Consider the following 25,449-nt stretch of genomic DNA (forward strand, 5'->3'; position numbering starts at 1 on the left):
TTCTTATTTTATTTTTCATAATTTCATGTAAATTGATCATATTCATGTAATTTATTGTGTGATCTTGTTGCATTTGATCAAGAACATCATTTTGAAGGGTATTTGTGCATTGATGGTCATCGTTTTCATTTCGGGTTTTCCATTTTCGTTTTGAAAAACAGCAGAAAATTCTTTCAGTTGAAAATTCCATATAACAACATAAATATGATTTTAATGACTTGTTGTCACTTCAATTTTCAAGTGAAAAATAGTTTCTTTGTTATAAGGAGGTTTAAATTTATTTTTTAGTTCAAAACTAGAGCCCTTGAGAAACAATGGCCAATAATAGTCATATAGATGTCCATTATAGGACTTAAAATCTTATCTTTTGAAAACAAATCACAGACCTGATCGTTCGACAAATCTCTTATGAGTTAGAAAATTCAATGAATCCAATAAACAAAGATACTAAATCTAACCAATTATATGGCAAACGACATGCATCTACCCATAGTTTGTCATAACGACAATTGATACTTAAAGTTTTGAAAATGACAAATATTCACTTTCTGTCTAACTCTGTAATAAATCTGTTAAGTAAGGGCATATAGTAATTTTACATCCATTATTTTAAATTAATCAATTAATCCCTAATTTTTTTTATCATATTTTTTATTCATTTTTCTCGTCTCTCACTTATCTTCTTCTTCTCTCTCCCTTCTCTTTCTTTCTTTTCCTCCGTCTTTTACCTCCTCCCCTTCTCTTTGAGTAATACTACACTTACAAAAGAATTTTACAAGAGCTCTATACAAATTGATGTGTCAAAAAAAATGGAAGAGTAATTTAATAAGTTTGACTTTTTATTTCACTCTTCCATTCATTTTTTCACCTCACTTTATATGAAATCTTTGTAAGATTTCTTTGTAAATATGTATTATTGTTCTCTTTTTTCCTCTCAGTTCTCCCTCTTTTCCCTCCTCCCCTTCTCCTTTTTTCTTTTCTTCTCCCTCTTTTCCCTTCTCTTTCTTCCCTTCTTCTCCGTTCTCCCTCTTTTTCCCTCCTCCCCTTCTCTTTTTCTCCTTTTCTTCTCCTTCTTTTCCCTCTCTTTCTTTCCTTTCTTCTCCGTCTTTTCCCTCCTCCCCTTCTTTTTGCGTCTCTCTCTCAAAGCCCATGCTCATGCCTGAATTTTTATTCTAAATTTTATGATATTTAAATATTATAATATCGTTTACTCATATTTGTTGAGTGAAAATTGGGTAAATTTTATATATATGAACATTTAGTTAAACACAGCAAAAAGTTAATCAATAAAAAACACATACACAAACTCTATTACTATAAGATCGAAAATGTATGTATATTGAAATGAAACCTAGTCGCTAAGATTTCCATTGAGAGAGGTTATTAATCCTCTTCTAAGCTTGCATGCATGAGATTTTTCTTCTGGTTTTATTCCTTCAAAACAATAAATATTAAAAACGGAAGACTAAAATTGAAAAATTGGGAAAAGATAAACTTATATCACTTAACCAATGGTCATCTAGTAAAACATTTTAAATTTTATGACTATTTAATTCATTCAAATCTCGAAATGATATTTTATTAAGTTTTTAGTCTTTCAAATTTTATTTTATATTTTCAGAAAACATTTTATCCTATTAAAAAGCAAAAAAAATCTGGATAGCGTAAATAAAAGCTTTATACTCGCTTTAACGGACAAACAATAACCTGAACTGAAAGAATCTAGATTTTCTAACTACTTCCACACCACAAAACTTAAATGGCATCGCGCGTGCTGTCCACGGCCTTGCTGACTCCTCCGAAATTCATCAAACCCTCTTCAAGCTGCCTTTTTGTCCTCAAAAAGAGTTTTGATTAAAAGCAATAGAAGTTTGAAGTGCAAAGCCGTTGGTGAAAGCTCTCAGGGCTCTTTTGATCAGACGGTTTATAATGGGTTTTACGGCCCTTGGACTTTTGAATCCTCCGATGTGAGAGAGGTAATTTTGTTTTTGTTTTTGTTGTTGTTGTGTGGTAAGAGTAGTGTGTTTTGGAAGCGCTTTTGAGCCATTAAAAGCGCTTTTCAAGTAGTTGATTTTGGTGGTTTTGTGTCAATTTTGTTGGCTGGGATGCATTATTGAGATAGAAACAAGAGTAAGTCTTCAAGTGTCTCATATTGGAGAAACACTTGTAGGTTTTTTTTTTTGAATAAGCACTTGGAAGTGTTTCTGTTTAGGAAAAGCACTTTTAAGTCAAAGATATTAGACAGTGAAGTGATTTTGGACAAAGTATTTATGAAGTGTTTCTTAAAAAGGTTTTTTTTTTATGTGAAAAACACTATCTGGAAAAAGAAGTTATGAACGGTTTTTCAAGAAGTAGTTGTCTAGTTGAACTATTTTTTGGAAATGCGCTTCTAATTGATAGGTGTTAGGCAGTGGAAAACTAAGTTTTGGACAGCTAATAATTAATTTTTTCTAAAAAGACTTTTTAGATGAGAACACACATAAAAGAATTGAAAAGAATTATTATGAATGGTGTTTTAAAATGCTCTTTGAATTGTGATTTTAAGATTCACTTAGTAGTGCTTTTCTGGAAGCAACACTCCATTTTTTTCTACCAAAGAAATCCCATTCGCATTTTGTTAATTAACAGATTTTATGTTTAAGTAACTGGATGCTTAAATTTTAAATTTGCAATGTCTTAGTTGAGTAGGCAATATATTTAAGGTTAGATTTATACCCTGTCGAATTGTTACTGTTTCTATAACTCAAAGATCATTTGTTTTATGGGACTATTCTTAGTCCACTACTAATACATGGGACAAAATTTTAGCCCCAAATTCATGGTGTGTATGACAGGATAGGACTAATTTTTTGTTCTAGGGGATGAATTTAGGAGTCAGTTCTTAGACTATTGCTTTAGTCGTCAAGTCATAAGGGCAGTGCACATGGACTAAGCCTTAGTCCCATGTATTAGTGCCGACAAGAAATAGTCCCATGAAAACAACTAGGCCGTATGGTATACTTCTAGTACACGCCTCAGTGACAATTTAAATTAGTCCAGCATTTTTTAATTTAAATTTTGGTGATCTCTATTCCTACCATGAAATTATAGATTTGAGTTTGTCTTCTGGCTTCTGCTTTTGATTTTCTCAAATGATTTGTGTGAAAATGAAATAATAATATTACTTTATGGAAATAATACAAAACCAATAATAGATGTTCAAAAATAAATTACTCATATTTGTATTAAGTGACCGTTATTCTCAGTTTTGTATGTTATGAATTATAGTTAACAAAGAAATTGAAATAATCAAAAGTATGTTATATATATATATATAACTATAAAAGATTGGAAAACCTATAATCAATAATCATAAAACTAATATTATAGGAGCTACAATGTGAACAAATTTGTAATAAGTTACAAATATAACAATGATATTTTTATTCCCTTGTAGTACCTAGGCTAGGGGAGGACTCTTTGGCTTTAGGACATCGCATTTTTTGCGTCTCTCTCTCTAAGCTCATGCCTGAATTTTTATTCTCAATTTTAATTGATATTTAAATATTTATAATATCTTTTACTGATATTTGTTGAGTGAAAATTGGGTAAATTTTATATATATGAACATTTAGTTAAACAGAGCAAAAAGTTAATCAATAAAAAATACATACACAAACTCTATAAGATGGAGAAATGTTTTTGTATATTGAAATATGAAACCTAGTCGCTAAGATTTCCATTGAAGAGAGGTTATTAATCCTCTTCTAAGCTTGCATGCATGAGATGTTTCTTCATGGTTTTATTCCTTCAAAANAATCTCTTATGAGTTAGAAAATTCAATGAATCCAATAAACAAAGATACTAAGGCTCTGTTTGTTTCATTTTTGGGAATACTATTATTAGTATTCTCAAAAAAGTTAAACAGTAAGGCTCCATTTGGTTTCCTTTTGGGAATACTACTATTAGTATTCCCAATGAAGTTAAACAGTAAAATTGCAAAAATTCACAATATTATTCAACTTTTTTTAAACCCTTTAAATTTGTTAATTTAATTAAATACCCCTAAATATTTTTTAAAAAATTGCAAAAAAACCTTAGCAACCTATATTTACCAGATTTCAGCCATCATCGTCAGAAAATAGTTGGAATTTGGTATAATGGCGCACTACCGGCTGAATCTGGCCGGTAGTGCGCCGATCTAGCGTTTTCCGACCAGATCCACGATGGATCTAGCCGGAAAAGGCCAGATCTTTGGCCATAGCCAGTCGTCAACAACAGCCAACAGATGGTCGTCGTTGACCATCAACGACAGCCGTATCTTTGGCTGTCGTTGACGAGCAAATACGGTCAGATCTAGCCGTAGATCTGGCCTTTGCCGGTAGATCTGGTCGGAAAAGGCCATATCGGCGCACGACATGCAAGATCCAGCCGGTCATGCGTCGATACAACGACTCCGGCCACCCTCCGGCGATGGTGGCCGGGTGTCCATATTTAATGGGTAGGTTGGGGGTGTTTTTGTTAACTTTTAATATTTTATTATAGGGGTGTTTAGTAAAAAAACAAACATAGGGGGTATTTTTATTAATTTCCAAATCCTACATTGTAACACCTGCCCAATTCAACTTTTTTTAACTTTTTTCAAAAAAATTTTCTAAAAAGTGTAAAAAAGTGAACCAAACGGAGCCTAAAATGTCATTATTCGCAAAATATTATTATATATTTTTAAATTTCTTTTAAACCTCCTAAATTTGTAAATTTAACTAAACACTCTCAAATATTTTTTTTAGAAATTGCAAAAACACTCCGGCCACCCTCCAGCGGTGGTGGCTGGCTGTCCGTATTTAATGGGTGGGTTGGGAGTGTTTTTGTTAGCTTTTAATATTTTATTATAGGGGTGTTTAGTAAATAAATAAACATAGGGGATATTTTGTTAATTTCCAAATCCTACATTGTAATACCCGCCCAATTTAACTTTTTTCAAAAGATTATTCTAAAAACTATCAAAATAATAAACCAAACGGAGCCTAAATCATATATAATATGGACTTCAATAGTTAGAATAACATTTACAACACAAATTCTTTTATTCATCTCAAAATGCAAATAAAAGTTCCCAAGTTTAGTGTCGTTTTGCTTGTTTCTATATATTTTCCATTGTTAAAGTTCTAGAACATAGTGTTCCCCCAAGTCAAAAGATAACAAAGAAAGGAGGAATAGTTGAAAGAATGTAAATTATAAACCAGAAATTGAACATGCCATTTAGAAGGAAAACATCAAACAAAAACCAGTGTATAAGCAAGTGCACCAAACTTAAAAAACATCAGATTTTCAGGCACCGGATTTAGGCTTTTGCCTCATTAGCATTCTTGAGACATAGGTCCCAACCACTCCCCTCGTTGGTATCCAGGTAGTCATATGGCACAGCCGTCTTTAAACCAGGCCGAACCGACAGTTGTCAATTCCACACAATCACATTCTTCCCTAAGATTCTGCTCCAATTCTTTCCAGGTAAAAAGTAGTGGCAGTCTAAATGCACCCCAAGGATTGAAATCCACAAGCTTAACCCGATCATCTTTAGTGACATAAACATCAAATGTGTAATTTTCTCATTCGAATTTCTGTCTCATCTTGTCAAAAAACTCTTTGAATCAACGCTTTTAGTTGATGTTTCTTCTCACAAAGAGGTGACTTCGTGCTGAGAAATTCCAACTAGGCATTGACCATGTACATGTCAAAAAGTTCTCAATCAAATCATTTTTTACTCCTGTTACAATTCTGTTTTATAAGTACATATCAGGATATATTTTCTATACAGATTTTTCTCCTATAATTACGCTAACCGTATGAAGGAGATAATTTCTTTCCATCCAACTTCCTATAACTACTCTAATTCCTTTAATTTACCACTCACGCCAACACTCCCCCTTAAGTTGATGCATACGGATCCTTCATGAGCAACTTGATCAGTGAGTTGTGGAAGTCTTTGCTGGACACGGCTTTAGTAAGTATATCTGCAAGCTGGTCCTCAGATTTGACAAATGGGAACTGGATTGTATTATTCTCTAGGTTATGTTTGATGAAGTGTCGATCAACCTCTACGTGCTTGGTTCGATCATGTTGAACCGGATTATGTGAAATGTCTATAGCAGCTTTATTGTCACAGAAGAGGTTCATTTCAGACTTGGGAGCAAAACCAATCTCAGATAATAGTTTTTTCAACCAAAAGAGCTCACACAACCCTTTGACCATCCCACGAAACTCTGCCTCTGCACTCGAGAGTGCCACCACATTTTGTTTCTTGCTTCTCCATGTCACAAGGTTTCCACCTACAAATGTGAAATACCCTGAAGTCGACTTCCTATCAGAGGTGTTCCCGACCCAATCTGCATCGGTATAGCCATCAACTTCCACATGATCATTCTTAGAAAACATGAGCCCTTTTCTTGGAGAAGACTTCAAGTACTTTAGTATCCGAATTATAGCCTCCATGTGTTCTTCACTTGGACAATGCATAAATTGACTCACTACACTCACAGCATAAGCAATATCTAGACGAGTATGAGAGAGATAAATTAGTTTTCCAACTAATCGTTGATATCTTCCCTTGTCAGTTGGTTTCTGGTTCGGATATACCCCAAGTTTATGATTTTGGACAATTAGGGTATCCACTGGTTTGCATTCCAACAATCCAACTTCAGATAATAAATCTAGGATATATTTTCTTTGGGATAAAAATATGCCTTGGGGTGATCTAGCAACTTCTATCCCAAGGAAATACTTGAGCCCACCTAGGTTCTTCATTTTGAATTCGCTAGCCAACTGCCGTTGGAGCCGTGAGATTTCTTCAATATCATCTCCCGTAATGATCATATCGTCGACATAAACAATAAGAGCCGTAACTTTGCCTTGCTGTTTTTTTAGAAACAAGGTGTGGTCTGCGTTGCTCTGTTGGAAACCGTACTTCTTCATTGCCAAGCTAAATCACCCGAACCAAGCCCGTGGTGATTGTTTTAACCCATACAAGGTTCGTTGTAACTTACACACCTCATTAGTTCCTGTGGTCACTAAGTAGCCTAGAGGGATGTCCATATACACCTCTTCTTCAAGCTCACCATGAAGAAAGGCATTTTTCACGTCCAACTGATGTAGTGGCCATCCTATATTTACTACAAGAGATAGCAACACTCTAACAGTATTTAATTTTGCTACTGGTGAGAAATTATCTTGATAGTTGATACCATATGTTTGAGTGTACCCTTTTGCCACGAGTCTTGCCTTGTATCTTTCTATAGATCAGTCAGCTTTGTGTTTAATGGAAAACACCCACTTGCACCCCATTGTTCTTTTTCCTTCTGGTAGTGGCACTAGGTTCCATGTCTTGTTCTTCATTAGTGCCTCCATTTCATCTTTGATTGCCTGAGTCCACTTCGGGTCTTCTAAGGCTTCCTCTACCCTTGTTGGAACATGACACAGAGACAGGCTATGCACAAATGTCTTGAGAGGATCATTCAGCTCTTTTGTGGACACATAATTGGCAATAGGGTATCTTGATCTTCTTTCCTCAATGTTTGGTGAGTAGCGGCTTGGGGGCTTGCCACGATTTTGCCTATTAGGTAACATATAACTAACAAGAGATGTCACAATATTTGTGTTAAAAGGGCTTACCTCAAGATCATTCTCAGGAGTTGGGTCTTCGGGTACTGCAGAGGGGGGAGAAACATGCACTTCGTGATCATTTTCATGGTGTTCAGTAGTCGAAGAGATATGTTTTGTTCGCCTTGGTTCCACATGCGTTTCAGATAAGTTTTCATTAGCCGAAGAGATATGTTTTGTTCGCCCCGAAGAGATATGTTATGTTCGCGTTGGTTCCATATGCGTTTCAGATAAGTTCGGCCAATTTAATTCCATCTAATTCTGCTCTTCTTGTCTAGTCTCCCCCTGAAGAGGAGAAGTTGGTGGAAAAAATGTTTCGATTTCCATGAAGGTGACATCCATAGTAATATAGGTGCGACCAGAAGTAGGATCATAGCATCTATAACCTTTTTGATGAAAAGCATAGCCTAGAAAAAAAACATCGATGAGCACAAGGGTCCAGCTTAGTCCACTGGTTTTTATGGAGATGGACATACACTATGCACCCAAATACACGTGGGGAAGCATCAAGACTGCAGGCACCGGAGTGTAGCCCGAGAGGGCTTGTAATGGAGTTCTAAAATCCAACACCTTAGAGGGCATCCGGTTGAGCAAATGAACGGCAGTGGTGACGGCGTCAGCCCTAAACCGATTAGGAGCATGGGCACCAATTAAGAGAGCTCGAGCGGTTTCAAGAACATGACGGTTTTTTCGCTCAGCAATGCCATTTTGTTGAGAGGTTTGGGGGCATGAAGTCTCGTGAATAATGCCATGTTGTTGAAAGTACTCACGAAATTGGTGATTGACATATTCACCGCCATTATCCGATCGAATGACCTGAACCTTAGCAGAAAATTGTGTTTGCACCATAGCATGAAATGATTTAAACACACCGAATACTTCATCTTTATGTTTGAGCAAATACAGCCAAGTCATGCGAGTACAGTCATCAACAAACAACACAAACCATCTGAAGCCAGATACAGTAGTAATTAGGGAAGGACCCCACACATCAGAGTGGATCAAAGCAAATGGAATATCCTTTTTATTCAAACTTAATGGAAAAGAAGCCCTATGACTTTTTGCCAATATGCAAGTTTCACATTGAAAATAAAAATTATTCAACTAAGAAAATAAATCTGGGAACAAATGTTTCATATAGGTGAAAGACGGATGTCCTAACCGACGGTGTCAAAGCCAAAGTTCCTTTTCTTTGACACCAAGAGAATGATGCGTATGATGTGCTTGGCCCACACTCACGTCTTCCATATAGTAGAGTCCCCCCCTTTTAGTACCACGCTCAATGATCTCCTTCGTTAGAATGTCCTGAAGAAGATAGAAAGTAGGATACATTAACACCATGCAGTTAAGATCAGAGGTTAGTTGGCTCATGAAGAGAAGCTTATGAGATGAAGATGGAACAAGTAAAGTGTTATGCAGTTGTAACATAGGAGATAAGGCCACAATGCCCGCTCCAGTGACCGGAGAGGTAACACCATTAGCATTCGCAATATTCGTACGTTTCAGTAGGGAAGTCGTGATGAAATCCTTAGCAGAAAACGTCATATGGTCAGTGGTGCCGGAGTCTAGGAACCATGCACCACTGTTAGCATCATTAGTCGAAGTATAACAAGCACAACCAGAGTTACCTGAGTCTGGAACCAGTGCCATCTATGGGGTGAAGGAGAGTTGAGGTTCGGCAGTAACCACGGTTGCTTGACCAGAGCCTACATCCTTAGTACCAAGGTCACGACCCTTCTTAGCCTGGAGATCATTCCACCAATCAGGATACCCGTGCAGTTTAAAGCAAGTGTCACGAGTGTGTCTCGAATTGCCACAATGAGAGCACTTTAAATCGTCGGAAGATGCACGAGATTTATGCTTGCCATTGTGCATGGTAGGAGGGTGGGCAGAGGAACCAAGTCTGAGTCCTTTGGTGGCGAGAACAGCGCCAGATACACCATCTGCACTACCAATGATCATAATAGATTGACGGAGGGCTTCACGGCGGACATGGGCATACGCTTGCTCCACGGTAGGGAATGGGTGAAGCTGCAACACGTCGCCCCGGATCTTATCGAGTCGATCATCCAGACCATCCAAGAAAACATATACTCTGTCTTCTTGAAGGATAAGATTATAATGTTGGATATCAATGGCACACTCCATAGGATTAGGCCGCCGGAAGTCAATCTCACGCCATAAGCCTTGCAGGTCATTGTAGTATTTCTCAAGGGAGCCTCTAGCCTGTTTCAACCGTGTCACTCGACGCCGAAGATCATAGACCTGAGACATGTCACTACCATCAAAGTAAGTGGTAGCAATGGAATCCCACACCAACTTAGCCGTAGGAAACCGAATGAAATTCCCTATCAAAGAGGGATCCATGGAGTTTATCAACCAACCTTTGATAATGGCATTGTCCGTACGCCATTTGCGAAATGTTGGATCTGTCGAAAATGGTTGTGGAATATCACCATTGATATATCCCAACTTGTTTTTGCCAGAGATATACATCTCGACAACTGGGGACCAGAGAGCATAGTTGGTTTCATTCAACTTGATGCCGATCGGAGTAGCGAAGGGTTCGGTGGTCATGGTCGGGGTTTGGACTTTGGTGAGAGCTTCGGTCATCTTAGCCGTGAAGTCAGAGAAGAGAGAATTGGAATGAGACACACCAATCGGGGGTTCTGTATCAGAGTTAGACGACATGGTGGGCAAGGTGAAGGATGGGAAGTTTAGGGTAGGTGGGTACCAGGGTTTGGCTCTGATACCATGTCAAAAAGTTCTCAATCAAATCATTTTTTATTCCTATTACAATTCTATTTTATAAGTACATATCAGGATATATTTTCTAAACAGATTTTTCTCCTATAATTACGCTAACCGTATGAAGGAGATAATTTCTTTCCATCCAACTTTCTATAACTACTCTAATTCCTTTAATATACCACTCACGCCAACAATACAAAGCAACGAAATTCCATCTCCGATTGTAAAGATGGATACCACTTGCGAAGAGCGAGGTAGAAACTTGGAGGTCTTTACAAGGTTTTATCAATACAATAATTATATGCAAATCATGGATCAACGAATCCGATGACCTTATCAAGAGTGCGATCTCACTAAATGAGTGCCCCGAAAGGTCACAGATGTGCTAATCCAAGCAGAGTCTTTTGATGCACTCCAGTTCAACTTAGGGAAAACAGTACCCCAAGGGATTCAATAGATTCTTTAATCTTTAGTTCAAGGTCAGGGAAAGGAGGAGGAGTTGAAAGGTTCTGCTTCATCTCCTGATCCTTCTGCTACTATTAGGGCCAAAAATTGTCCTTGGCCCAAATAGGAAAACGGGCCCAACACTGAAGAAGAAGCCAGGCCCAATCCCGATATGACCAAATCGGATTAGGCCCATGCGGTATAAGATATAGCCGGCCCAAACCACGTGGGCACGAGCCTCCTAATCCCAGTCCATTTCTTAGGTCCATGGGCGAATCTAGAGCCCACGGCCCCCTCAAAATACCTTCCTAATCCTGATCACTTTCCTACTCGAAGTTACTCTCCTAATCAGAATCACCTTCCTATTCGGACACTGGTAAGACAGCTTACCACGACCCTAGTTCTTCTAGGGTTTGCATCAGAGTCATACTAGGACTCTTACTTCTACCAGGATTGGGAGACCAGAAAGTCACTATATAAGCAGAGAGGCCAGCCCTCTCAGGGGAGACGACATTACACCTTCACACTGAAAGCTTCGACTTGAGAGCTTCACATCACTGCCGTAGTCACAGTCCCCGACTAGACATCCGGTAACCTTTTACTCCCTAGCCCTCACTATATTAGCCTTTCAGCCTTGCTGACTTGAGCATCAGAGTGCCTACGGCAAACACCGCCCCGGTGTTTCCCGTTCGCTTCACGCGTGTGTTTCCTATGTGTGCAGGTGCAACAGATCGCTAGTGGCCTCAACCTCGCGGGATCAGACCCCCCTTCCGTACAGGTAGATTTTTACGTCTACAGTTTGGCACCCACCGTGGTGCCTCTAGCGATCATTCGGCTCGACGAACCTTGCTACGTGGAGGAACATTCCATGGCTGACAATCCCGACAACGTTAACCTCGGCCTCGAGGCCAGAATGGAAGTCTTGACCTCTCTCATGCAACAAAATTCAGACAAGGTGGCTGCACTGGAAGCCGAGAACAATACAATCCGGAACCGAAAACACGTCCATTAGGGCTGAAAACCAGTCTCTAAAAGAGAAGGTAGGTCAATTCTATGATCTCGAGTTCTTGCCCAACCAAGTACCTCCCAATCGGTTCCGCGCCCCTATCCCATCCATGCAAGCACTCTCTACACCAGAGCATCAGCCCTCGATCTTCGGTAAAGAGTCGCTTCCGTTAAGCGCGCTGGCACTGGACGACTCCGTTTTGACTAATGGAGACAAAGATATGCCAGCAGAACACCATCCAGCCGACTCATCCCAGCCTCGTAACCAAGATAATCCAATAACGGAAAGCCCACATCCACATGACCAGCCCACTCTCCCCATCCCGCTCCACCTCCAGTCCACAACCCAAACACAAACCCCACTCGGCTCGGCTCACCTTTGCGGGTTGAATGGCCAAACCAAACCAACTCCAGCACTCGAGCTCATCCACCCTGACCGACCGAGCGACTACCAGTCGACCCTATTGACCATTCATGTAGGGCAAAACAACAGAACAGTGACAATGGGAGTCATCCAACCAAAAGGGATGAACGAAGATCCATGCTACCAAGGAATGCACGACAGAAAGATCTATCAGACTACCCCCTGAGGGATGACCCAACGGGATGTGCTGAGAACGAATGCAGCAGCAAACCTAGTAAGACAGAATGACCCAGTAGTATCCCCCTCCCCTATGGAACAAGTACTGGCCAAAAGACTGGCCGACGTCGAGGCAGTGATGAGACGCATTCCAGGTATGCCGGTCCCAACCAAGAAGAGCAGACCCCACAGTTACGCTGATTCACCCTTTGTGGATGAGATCGCCCTGGCCGACATGCCCCAGAAATTCACCATCCCCAACATGAAACCGTACGATGGTACCACCGACCCGGATGACCACATAGCCTCGTACAAGCAGCGGATGTTTACAGTCTCAATACCTCGACCGCTTAGGGAAGCCTGCATGTGCAAGAGTTTCGGTTCTAGTCTATCTGGACTAGCACTCTAATGGTACACGAACCTCCCGAACAGATCCATCGACTCATTCGTCCAGCTTACTGACACCTTCGTGGAGCAATTTGCCAGCAGCAAGAAACTAGAGAAACTATCGGCCGACCTATACCGAATATACCAGAGAAGGGGAGAGCCATTGAGAGAATATGTCAGCAAATTCAATAGAGAAAAGATCTCTATCCCCTCATGTAACCCTGAGACTGCTGTAGACGCTTTCAGGAAGGGCCTCCTCCCAGACGGAGAACTGTACAAAGAACTTACGAAGCTGGGTTGCACCACAATGGAAGATGCTCTGGCTCGGGCGGTTATCCAGATAAGATAGGAGGAAGATGAGATGAACCGAGCTGCCCATTCTAGATACGAATCAAGGCGGAGCGACAAGAAGCCAAAGTCTAGACCGGTAGAGCACCGCTACCAACCTCCAGCACGCAATATGGGCAGAGTCAGGAAACCTTATGATCGCTAACACGCGAGAAATGATAACAGGCAGTTTGGATCGAACCAACACAAGATACCAGAGTACAACCTCAATGTCGAGCCAACCCAGGTCGTAGCAATAATGAAAGGACTGGGATCCACCGTCAGGTGGCATGGCAAGCTCAATCCCGAGGCAAGGAGAAACATAACCAAGTGGTGCGAGTTCCACAGCGACCATAGGCACAACACCGGAGACTGTATTGCCTGGCTTGCGGCTCGAGGTTGCCGCACTTCTGAAAAGGGAACATCTCCATGATCTGCTTACTGACAAGGGAAAGAACACAACTAGCCAGAAAAGCTCCAAAGAACCGTCACCCCTTCCGCGAGAACCCACACCGAAAGGTTTCTGTTCGCTTATTTCTGGAGGATGAGAGATCAGTGGAGTAAGTTACTCATCAGCCAAGCTATATGCTAGAGCCAGCCACCACCATGAAGTACAGTCCATCCATTCGGTCTCGCGATCACACTCTCATCAAGTAATTCAGTTTGAAGATGATGAACCGATCAACCTGGCCGCTCCTCATCATGACGCTTTAGTCGTCTCCCTGCAGATTGCCAACATCCTAGTGAAAAGGGTGTTCGTAGATGGAGGTTCATCAGCAAACATCTTGTTCCTCGAAGCAGTCAAGGCAATAGGACTAGAAGAAGCAAACATCAACATATGACCGACACTGCTGGTTGGGTTCAGCTCAGAGCAGAAATACTTTGTCAGAGAGATCATCCTTCCCATTTACGCCGGTGGAATAAACAAACAGACCATCTTCCTGGTGATCGACTGTCCATCTCCCTACAACGTCATTTTGGGCCGCCCCTAGATCCATGACATACGGGCAGTCACATCTACCTTCCACCAGACGATCAGGTTTCCAACCAAGTGGGGAGTACGGGAGATCAAGGGCGACCCCAAAGCTTCTAGGGACTGTTACAAGAACGCCTTCAAAGGCAAAGGAAACTCTTCATAACAATTACAGTCTCATCCAACCCCTCAAACCGAGCCTGACCAACCGACTATTGAGGAGTTGGATGAAGTGCAGATACATCTGGACCCAGAGAGAAAGACACATATAGGCTCCCGCCTCGAACCCGAGACAAGAGAGAAGCTGATAGAATTTCTCAAACAAAATGAAGACTGCTTCGCCTAGTCCCACACCGACATGACCGGAATCAATCTAGACGCAATGGTCCACCAACTCAAGGCAGATCCGGATCACCCACCAGTCAAGCAGAGGAGGAGGAAATTCGCACCTGAGCGAAACCGGATCATCAATGAAGAGATTGAAAAGCTCCTAAGCAACGACATGATCAGAGAGGTCCACTACCCCGAATGGCTAGCAAAAGTCATGGTCGTAAAGAAAAAGAACGGGAAGTGGAGAGTCTGCATCGACCTCACTGACTTGAACAAAGCCTGCCCCAAGGATTTTTTCCCACTCCCACATATCGACATGATGGTAGATGCGACCGCATGGCACAAACTCCTCATTTTCATGGACGCCTTCTCGGGATATAACCAGATTCTGATGCATCTAGACGACCAAGAGAAGACAGCCTTCATCACAGAGAGGGGAACCTACTGTTACAAAGTAATGCCGTTTGGACTGAAGAACGTCGGGGCCACCTACCAACGTCTGGTCAACAAAATGTTCTCTGACCACTTAAGAAAGACCATGTAGGTGTACGTCCTCCGGAAGTACAACATGAAGTTGAACTCAGACAAGTGCTCATTCGGCGTCTCATCAGGTAAATTCTTGGGCTATATGGTTACTCAGCGAGGGATAGAAGCAAACCCTGACCAGATCAGAGCGGTCCTCAACATACCATCCCCGACTTGCATCAGAGATGTCCAACGCCTTGCAGGACGAGTGGCCGCCCTGAGCCGCTTCATCTCCAGATCAGCTGATAAATGCCACCTATTCTTCCATGCCCTCAAGAAGTCCAAGAAGTTCAACTGGAACCTTTCCTGCGAAGAAGCCTTACAATAGCTGAAGAGGTATTTGACCACACCCCCACTTCTTTCCAAACCTGGGGACGGGGAGAAGCTCTACTCTTACCTAGCGGTCTCAGAGACAGCCATCTCGGCAGTGCTAGTTCGAGAAGAAGAATCAAAGCAATTACCGGTCTACTATGTGAGCAAGTTGCTCCTCGACGCAAAAACTCGGTACAGTCAACTGGAGAAACTGGCCCTCGCCCTCGTCCTCGTCCTCGTCCATGCAACCAGGAAGCTCAGGCCATACTTTCAGTGCCACTCCATTGTTGTAATCACCTCCTTCCCACTCAAGAAGATACTGCACAAACTAGAACTATCAGGCCGACTCATGCAATGGACAGTAGAGCTTAGTGAGTTCGATATAGCCTACCAATCCCGTACCGCCGTCAAGTCCTAGGCACTGGCAGACTTCATTGCCGACTTCACACCAAGCGCCACCACCAAGGCTGAAAGAGAATTACTATGCATGAACGGCGCACCACCCTCAAAGTGGACTCTTCTAGTAGACGGATCGAGTAATGTCAATGGAAGCGGACTTGGAATAGTACTGATCGCACCAGAGGGAGACATCATCCAGCGAGCAATCCGGTGTGGGTTCAAGTACACGAATAACGAGGCCGAATATGAAGCCCTCCTAGCTGGACTTTCCTTGGCCAGAGAAATTGGAGCCAAGAGACTAGAAGTGAAGTCCGACTCCCAACTCGTAGTCAATCAACTACAAGGCACGTATCAAGCATGCGATTCAAAGATGAAATCCTATTTGAGCATGGTCAAAGAACTGCAGGCCAAATTCGAAGAGTTCTCAATCGTATAGATCCGTAGAGCTGAGAACTACCATGCCAACGCCCTCGCCAACCTTGGCTCGGCACTCCCATGTTCTTCCCAGTCATCTATTCCCCTCTTATTCATGCAGTGGCTAGCCAACTGGAAGGAACCACCACCGAACAAGTCTCCCATAGAAGCCATGGGCATTGAACAAGCCGACTACTAGATGACCCTGATAATAAGATACCTGGAAGACGATGAGCTCCCGGTTGACAAGAACGAAGCACGCCGACTGAAAGCAAGAGCCGCCAGATTCACCATACATGAGGGCTAACTCCTTAGAAAGTCATTCTCGGGCCCTTATCTCAAATGCATTAGCCCAGAAGAAGCCCAAAGTGTTCTAGCCGAACTCCATGAAGGCGAATGCGGCAACCATGCGGGGGGGCGTAGTCTTGCACACCGGGTGATCACCGCGGGATACTACTGGCCAACCATACGCACCGATTCGACCACTTACGCGAAGAAGTGCGACAGTTGTCAAAGGTTTGCCCATGTCTCACACCTCCCACCGGAACGACTCCATTCCATTCTCACACCTTGGCTATTCATGAAGTGGGGAATGGACATCGTGGGAAAGCTACCTACTGCACCGGGGCAACGAGTCTTCATGTTGGCTATGACAGACTACTTCACCAAGTGGATCGAAGGCGAAGCCTTCGCACAAGTCAGAGACCAAGAGGTAAAAGCCTTCATCTGGAAGAATGTAATCTGCAGGTTTGGAATACCAAAGGAGATTGTCACCGATAATGGATCCCAGTTCATTAGTTCAGGCTTCAGGGATTTTTGTGACATGTGGGGAATAAAGTTGAGCTTCTCAACACCCTGCAACCCCCAGTCTAGCCGAGTCATCAAACAAGACCATCATACAGACATTGAAGAAACAATTACAGAAAGCTAAGGGCGCATGGGCAGACGAGCTACCCAGAGTCCTCTGGTCATACCGAACCACAGCTCGATCATCAATTGGTGAAACCCCGTTCTCCTTGACATACGGTTCCGAAGCAGTCATTCCAGTTGAAGCATCAGTTCCGTCCACCAGGCTCCAATGGGCGAACGAGGAATCAAACAGTCACAACCTTTGCCAGAACCTAGACATTATGGACGAGCTACGGGAACGGGCGAGCATCCGCAACGCAGTTTACCAGCAACAGGCCGCCCGACATTATAACCGCAACGTGAGGATCTGTACTTTCAAGATAGGCGACTGGGTCCTCTGCAAGGTCTTCCAAAACACCAAGGAGATCAACTCTGGAAAACTCGGTCCCACCTGGGAAGGTCCCTATAAGATAATCAAAGCAGTAGGGAAGGGTGCCTACAAACTCCAGACCCCCGAGGGCAAAGACATCAACAACAGTTGGAATGCCATTCACCTCAAACGCTACTACCACTAGGTGAAGTTTGTTTTTCTTTTAAAGGGATGAGTGGGCCTGTCCACCTCCTCTTAGACAGTCGGCTTCATGGCCAAATATTTAATAAAGTACTATTCAAAAGTTTTCGTCTCCAAACCGACCCCAGTCGATGAATTACGGACACCTTCAAATCGGCCTGCCCGATAAACGTACAGACACCTTTAAATCGGCATGCCCAATAAACGTACGGACACCTTCAAATCGGCCTGCCCGATAAACATACAGACACTTTCAAATCAGCCTGCCCGATAAACGTACGGACACCTTTAAATCGACCTGCCCGATAAACGTACGGACACCTTTAAATCGGTCTGCCCGATAAACGTACGGACACCTTCAAATCGGCCTGCTTGATAAACATACGTACACCTTCGAATCGACCCTGCCCGATAAATGTACTGACACCTTCAAATCGGCCCTACCCTATAAACGTACTGACACCTTCAAATCGACCATGCTCGATAAATGTGCGTACACCTTCGAATCGACCCTGATTGATTTACAATGACATCCCCGGATTGACCCTTCCCGATTCGCGAGTTCCACCTTCGTATTGACGCCACTCGATCTATGAAATTTAGCACGACTTATGATTCACACCACCCAGTCAGCCTGATCCGACCCAAGAAATCAACTCCAGTTTGACTTCGTTCATCCACGGGAATGTACACTCGGTTGACCAGACCGAATGAATGGTCTTCACACCAGTGACAAGCAAAGTATTGACCCAGCCCAACAGAAGGCCTACATGCCCTCACCACTGGGCCACTCTAAAGTAACATACACGACGTAGTGCACCTACAAGTAAAGAAACAACAGTTCATTCATCCAAAGAGACAGCATCAGAAGTCAAAAATGGTCAAATGTTACATATATAACATCAAACGGCCCAGTTCAGAATACAAAAAAAATGGCACACACGCCAGACAAAAGGGCATCGTAGGCCCCAAAACACATAAATAAAGATAAAAGCTAGGTATCCTGCGCACGAACTTCATCCCCCATTGCCGAATCAGTCACCATATTCGCACTGCCAGCACTCGGCCCAGCACTCTAGTCGCCCGCATCATCAACACCCGATAGCCTCGGCTGGCTAAGGTCAGGCATCTGCTCGTCGTCTTGCCCCCCAGATGACTACCTCCTTCGTCCAGTAACTCTTGCATGAGCAAGATGTCTTCATCCGGATCCCAATGAGAGGTCCGTCCTTCTTTGAACTCCAGCATGAGCTCACCTCGGGCCTTAATGATAGCATCATCAGTAATGGAGATGTACTGCTCCCTAAGAGACTCGACCTCTGCGGTTCTCTCGGCCAACTCATGCCTCAGTCTCTCGATCTCATGCTCTATATCCCTCAGACGATGCTGAAACTCTTGCTCGGCCTTCCGGGCCGCCATCTCCTTTTGGCGCAGGCTTGTGTTGGCCTTAGACACATCCTGTATACGTTTCTCCTGTGCCACAACAGACTTTCTCATGTGAAGACTGCTAGTAAGTACCTGCACAACAAAACGTTGCAATCAAAACAAAGCTCAGAAACAGAAATCACCAAACTCTACTGTAATACCTGAACGGCGCAAGCTACCCCCCAATTAGCCGCAGCAACTGCACCTATCTGGTTAAGTCGCGCCTCGTCCGCCGGGAACAAAAATGAGTCGGCCAACTTACTCATGGTAGTGACTTACTCATGGTAGTGGCATCAGAGTAAGTCAACGCATTAGCCGAAATCGTGATGGTAATCATTCCGGCCTCTTCATCCACAACCGTGGTTTAGGACGACTCGGCTCCAACTGAAGGCCGCTGACTCGGAAGCCGCTGACTCGGTGGCATTGCTAGCACATCATCTGCTCCTCTGTCTTCCCTGGCTAAAGACTCCCTCCTCCTCTTCTCGCGGCGTCGGGCGATAGATTCGCTCGCGGTCGGGACAGTCAACTTCTTCATCAGTGACTCTGCAAGTGCAAACTCTCCAACGGTTAGTGGGTTCAGCTTGGACTCACCAAAAATGATATGGTTGCAGTATCAACTCAGAAGCACATCCCAAGTCTGCTTCAGCGAAGGGAAGGGAGTACCTCTCTGTATCGCCTCTACTCCGGCCCAAAGAATGATGGTCCTCAGGTTGGACTCTACTGGCACTACTCACCAATCCCTCTGCTCTAATGGGATGGCTAACACCCTCTGGGTCGCTACGTCCAAGCCGTCTCCGCTCTGTCCAGCCCTATTGAACTCAAGCTCTGCAAACAAAAAACACAATCAAGATTTAGTAATCAAAAGTACGAAAGAAACAACTAAGCTCTCACCAATAGCTCGCCAGCCGATCGGGATCTCGCCCTGTCCTCTCTCTCCAAATACAGCTTGACACCTCAGGTAGAAATATCGGTCTTTCCAGTTCTTATCACTGGACCGTAAGTCGGTCACCAAGTGAGACCGATCATGCCCCAAGTTCAACAAGTAACGACCCTTCTCTTTATCGTTCTCCTTCAAGAAGTAGGAGTACAGCAGCTCGTGCAACCCAAACCTCACTTGGTTTCGAACACAAAGGTCTTCCAAAGCCATTAGTAGTCTCCAAACATTCGGCATAAGCTACGACGAGCCAATCATGAAGTGGTTTAGCACCTCCCAGACGAGGCGAGGCACAGGCAACCTCAACCCGTTATGAAACCACTTCTCGTAAACACTGATCCAGTCCTTTGCCTCCCAATCAACCCGCTCGTACGACCGCGGCATCCAGATATCAACAGAACTTGGAATGTGATACAAGGTCCGGATGCGTCACACATCACTATCTTTCAGCACGGGCAGATAATCTCTAGTCAAAATCCCGCTGCCCTGTTGGCTCGGCTCTTCCTTAGAGCCACTTCCGAAAGAAGATTGACTATCAACTCCTTCGGAGTCTTCCCTACTCCTCCCATGCCTGCCCGAGCCACTCGGCCCAGCCTCACTCGACCCTGGAGCGGCTATACTAACTCCACTCGGCACGCCCACAGGAACGCCCCCCTCGGGCATCATCACTATAGTCGGGGCACGCTCATACTCATCCCTTGAGTCTGCCACAATCCCGCTCGAACTAGCCGATTCAGAATCCAACATGTTGGCTCGATCGCCCAACCCAACAGACCGATCCGAGCCTCGCTCCTTGCTGCAAAAAATGCCAAGTGTTAACCACCCGACCCGAGACACCGACCTATCAAGATCAGAAAGAGTTGCCACTCGCCCCTCAGTATCGGTCTACCTACCTGGAGAAGTTTAACCTAAACCTTGGTCAACCCTTCTGGTCGACCGACCCGGCTCTAGATTCTAACCCTCCTTGGCTCGCCCTGGGTGACCGACCCAGCCAACTCCTGATCAAGGTATTCCCTCGCTCGCCCTGGGCAACGACCCTGCCAATCCCTGATCAAAGTATCCACTCGCTCGCCCTGGGCGACCGACTGGTCCCTAAGGTCAACTTAATATTACTCGCCCCTTCTCACCGATCAGGCAACCCGATCACCCGCTCGGTCTGGATGGTCGACCGACTCTACACTCCACTCCGCTCACCTTTCCCCACTCGGTTGGACGGACTGGATGACCTAACCCCCTAAAACTCCAAGACGGCACCCTGTTCGGTCAGGCAGACCGACCGAACAAACTTACGTCTAACTCGACTTCACTTTCCCAAATACCATCCAAAACGTTCGGAAAAGGCCCAAAAAACCAGTCAAGACGCCGGAAACCCACTGGAAATACCAAAATTCATGCATATTCCAAAAATCTATATTCCGAACTCCTCAAAACCCGTCGAAACTACTCGAAAGCTCAAGAACTACAATCTATCTTCCAAAAACATAGCAAAATCTACCAAAATAGACAAAGAAACGCAGAAACATCATGAAAATGAAATATTTACCGTGAAAGGAGCCAAAGTCTGCCGTGAGAAACTGTCGTCGTTGAAAAGAAACTGAAAACGCAGAAAGAAAAAAAAATTTGTTGTTCTGCAGAAAAACAGAGAAAAAACAAGCAAATGGGAGACGAACGGCCTGCTAGTCGTTTTTAAAGGGAAATCTGCCAGATGAGGACACATGGCGTCTCGCAATTGGCTGGTAGTTAGCAACTTTTCGTTTTCCCACCTCGAAAACCAGAATTTGATATCTACCGAACACGTGGCAAGCATCCACGGCACCTAGGAGTCTACACGTTCAATTCCAATCACCCTACCTCCCCGACCAAGTCGGCCCGCGACCACCAGATTAGGACCTAACATGAGCCCACGATTCTCGAGTCCAGCTAAGCATCCCAACCGGCCGAACAGCCTAGGAATGGCCCGACCCGACCTCTTTTGAGGTAAAAAGGTATGGGCACGACCCATTCGTCCTTCCAGAGCGGACGAACCGATAACCAACTATTAAAGCTCGCATATTTCTTTTATTCGATCGCCCGAACACCTCGACCGAGCAAGCATCCAATTTAACTCTCATGTTCATTCAACCTAGCCCGCCGAGCGGACGCCTCGGCAATAGAAGCACCTCACCTCTCCAGTCCACAGGACGTACCGAACAAGCTTATGAGCCCCCAAAGTCTCATTGTCCGTTCCTTCGGCCCTTCATACCGATCGGGCACAGCACTCCAATGATGGCATACTCCGGATCGGCAATGGATACCGAACGACCCCGGGACAAAAATCACCTGCAGGATCAGCTACACCAACAACCGGTCATCCCGGAAGGACGACTGAGCGCCCATCGATCGCTTCCTACTCTTTGACTTAAGAAACTCCTAACTCAGAGAGTGGGGGGCAAACTGTTAGGGCCAAAAATCGTCCTTGGCCCAAATAGGAAAACGGGCCCGACAATGAAGAAGAAGCCAGGCCCAATCCCGATATGACCAAACCGGATTAGGCCCATGCGATACAAGATATAGCCGGCCCAAACCACGTGAGCACGAGCCTCCTAATCCCAGTCCATTTCTTAGGTCCATGGACGAATCCAGAGCCCACGACCCCCTCAAAATACCTTCCTATTCCTGATCACTTTCCTACTCAAAGTTACTCTCCTAATCAGAATCACCTTCCTATTCGGACACTGGTAAGACAGCTTACCACGGCCCTAGTTCTTCTAGGGTTTGCATCAGAGTCATACTAGGACTCCTACTTCTACCAGGATTGGGAGACCAGAAAGTCACTATATAAGCAGAGAGGCCAGCCCTGCCTCAGGGGAGACGACATTACACCTTCACATGAAAGCTTCGACTTGAGAGCTTCACATCACTGCCGTAGTCACAGTCCCCAACTAGACATCCGGTAACTTTTACTCCCTAGCCCTCACTATATAGCTTTCAGCCTTGCTGACTTGAGCATGGAGTGCCTATGGCAAACACCGCCCGGGTGTTCTCGTTCGCTTCACGCGTGTGTTTTCTACGTGGCAGATGCAGCAGATCGCTAGTGGCTTCAGCCTGCGGGATCAGACCCCCCTTCCATACAGGTAGATTTTACGTCTACAGACTGATAGTCTTCTCCTCATAAAGATTATGGATTCTTAGGTGGGCATCCTCATTTGAGACATAAATAGGAAGAAGAAAAGGCCCACAATCATCAAGAAGGTCCTCAACGAAAGACTCTGGAAGTTTAGAGAGCGAAGATTAAGATTTTTTATGAATAATGCAGCTGGAGTTTACCCAATAATAATAATAATGCAGCTGGAGGTCCTTTATTATCTATATGCAAGACCAATAAGAAGATTAGAATTTAGTAATCTTATCTGATGAAAAATCTTCTCCAATAATAAGCAAACATAAAGCTCAAATAGGGAAAAAAAAAGAAAAAGAAGAAAAAAAAACACTTTCATAACCAAAAATTAATGAACTTACAGATAGTTGTATCAACTAAAAATCCAAAAAAAGAAACAAAATGTTTGATTGCAGTTGCACCCCAGGAAAAAACTCTTTAAGTCTATTAATCAAAAGCAAATCTAAATCTAAAGGCCAACCACTATTTATAATAAGGATAAAATTCTAATGAGATAAACCTAATCAAACTACATAACAAGAGCATAAAGAAAATGATCAATCCTAAATCGCATTAACACTAAAAAACCAAAAATATTTCTAAAGTCCTTCCTCTTGATATTGTGTAGTATGTTCTGACGGCAACTTCAAGCTTTGAATGACTTATCAGTTCGACCCATAGAGATATCTATGTAATGAATAAAAATCTCCAGCATAAATTTTAGACTTCTTTTATGGGAATAAATTTGGTACAGTTATAAGGCAAAAACACAATTATGTTTTTAATAACACAATGTAGAAAATTACACGCTGTTTGAATCAACTAAGCACAAAGACAGAACAAAAAAAAATGAACATATACAAATTTTGATCAAATATTTCAATAAAATAACAGATTATGAAAAACTAAATCAAAAATATATTCTTCTTCGATTCATATTATGAAAAAGTATATTCAATAAAATAATTATTTCAGCAATCAACCAAAAGTAACTGATTTTTACTAGATTGATGGTTTTTCGAGTGGGGTTACCAGCCCCCACACACCTTTTTAGGTTCCTATCATCGTATCGAACTTCTTCTTACCTTATATATGATAGGAGAATTTTTTAGCATTTAACTTAACTAGTAAAGATTTAATCGTAGACTAGAAAGAATCCAAAATGTTGATAGAGTGTGATTATCATAAATTAATAAGGTAATTTTTCATTTATTCGTCAATTTACAAAAATAAATAATAATAACGATAATGCACATTTTAAAACATAAATCAAACTTCTTATTTCATTTTTCAAATTTAAAATTTAAAACTAAGAATTTTGGGTTTCCAATACCCCTTACCTATTACTATTCCTGGGTTATCTCAACCCATACTAGAAATCACTTATCTCCCTTTCCAAACGCCCCTAAAACACACCATCTCAAACCTAGTAAAAAAATCACGCAAGATTTTATATCCAAGCGCGATGCGATATTTTCACTTTCAAAATCTCATCTCTTAGTGTGGCACAATTATTTCTCTCGTCTCTCCCTGCGTCGATCGCACGCGCCATTTCCCACAACCCTAATGGCCGCACCACCGGGAATCCCTCCGGCGAGACTTCGCCGCCAAGCAATCCGCCGTCGAGGCCCAGGGAAACGCCGTTAGGGCCCTCAAAGCCGCCAGAGCTACCAAGCCGGAAATCGACGCCGCGATCGAGGCTGAACCAGTTGAAGATTGAGAAGGCGGGGTTGAAACGGAGCTCTGAGTGTTATTAGTGGTGGCGCGGGGATGGCTCCGTTAGCCGAGAGGCGTTTCGTCAGGCTGTGCTTAACACTCTTGAGCGGCGTTTTGTTTTACATTCCGTCGTTTAAGATTTACCGAGGTGCGCTGGGTTTATGATTTCGGGCCTCCGGTTGCGCCGTTAGTCTAACGTTCTGCTTTCTGGCGTCAGGTAAGCCGTTAACTATGAGTGTGAGATTCTTTGTGGTCGATTAGTTTCGAAATGATCTCAAAGGTTAGGGAGTTTATTGGTTTGCCGAATTCATAAACTATGGGACCGTTACTCGAATTCAGAACTTCGGTATCGTTACAAAAGGAATGCAAAACATCTGGCAACTTTACTGTAACGCAGAATCAAGTGGTACTGGAGTAACGCAAAACATTCTTTAACGTTACTGGAGTAACGCAAAACATTCTTTAACGTTACTGGAGTAATGCAATACATCCGATTAACGTTACTGGATTAATGCTAAACATCTGGTAACGTTACGGAATAATGCAAATATCCGGTAACGTCTCTGGAGTAATGCAAAGCAACGTTACGGTATGAATGCAAAACCTCCTACAATATTGTTGGTTTGCGCATAAAACATCCGGGCAAAACCTCCACTCTGTTAATCTCACCACAATGCAAAACCTTGGTGATCCAGTACTTGGGTAATGTTACTGGAACGTGATGTGTTCTGGTGAAATT

General features: G+C 43.3%; 1 pseudogene; it reads right to left on the bottom strand.

Annotated features, from left to right (window-relative positions):
- Window positions 1-10,568: 10,568 nt before the first annotated feature.
- On the bottom strand, window positions 10,569-23,116 carry LOC116133686 (annotated as a pseudogene).
- Between the last annotated feature and the right edge of the window lie 2,333 nt (window positions 23,117-25,449).

This window comes from Pistacia vera, unplaced genomic scaffold, assembly GCF_008641045.1.
Source record: "Pistacia vera cultivar Batoury unplaced genomic scaffold, PisVer_v2 Contig272, whole genome shotgun sequence".
NCBI lineage: Eukaryota > Viridiplantae > Streptophyta > Magnoliopsida > Sapindales > Anacardiaceae > Pistacia > Pistacia vera.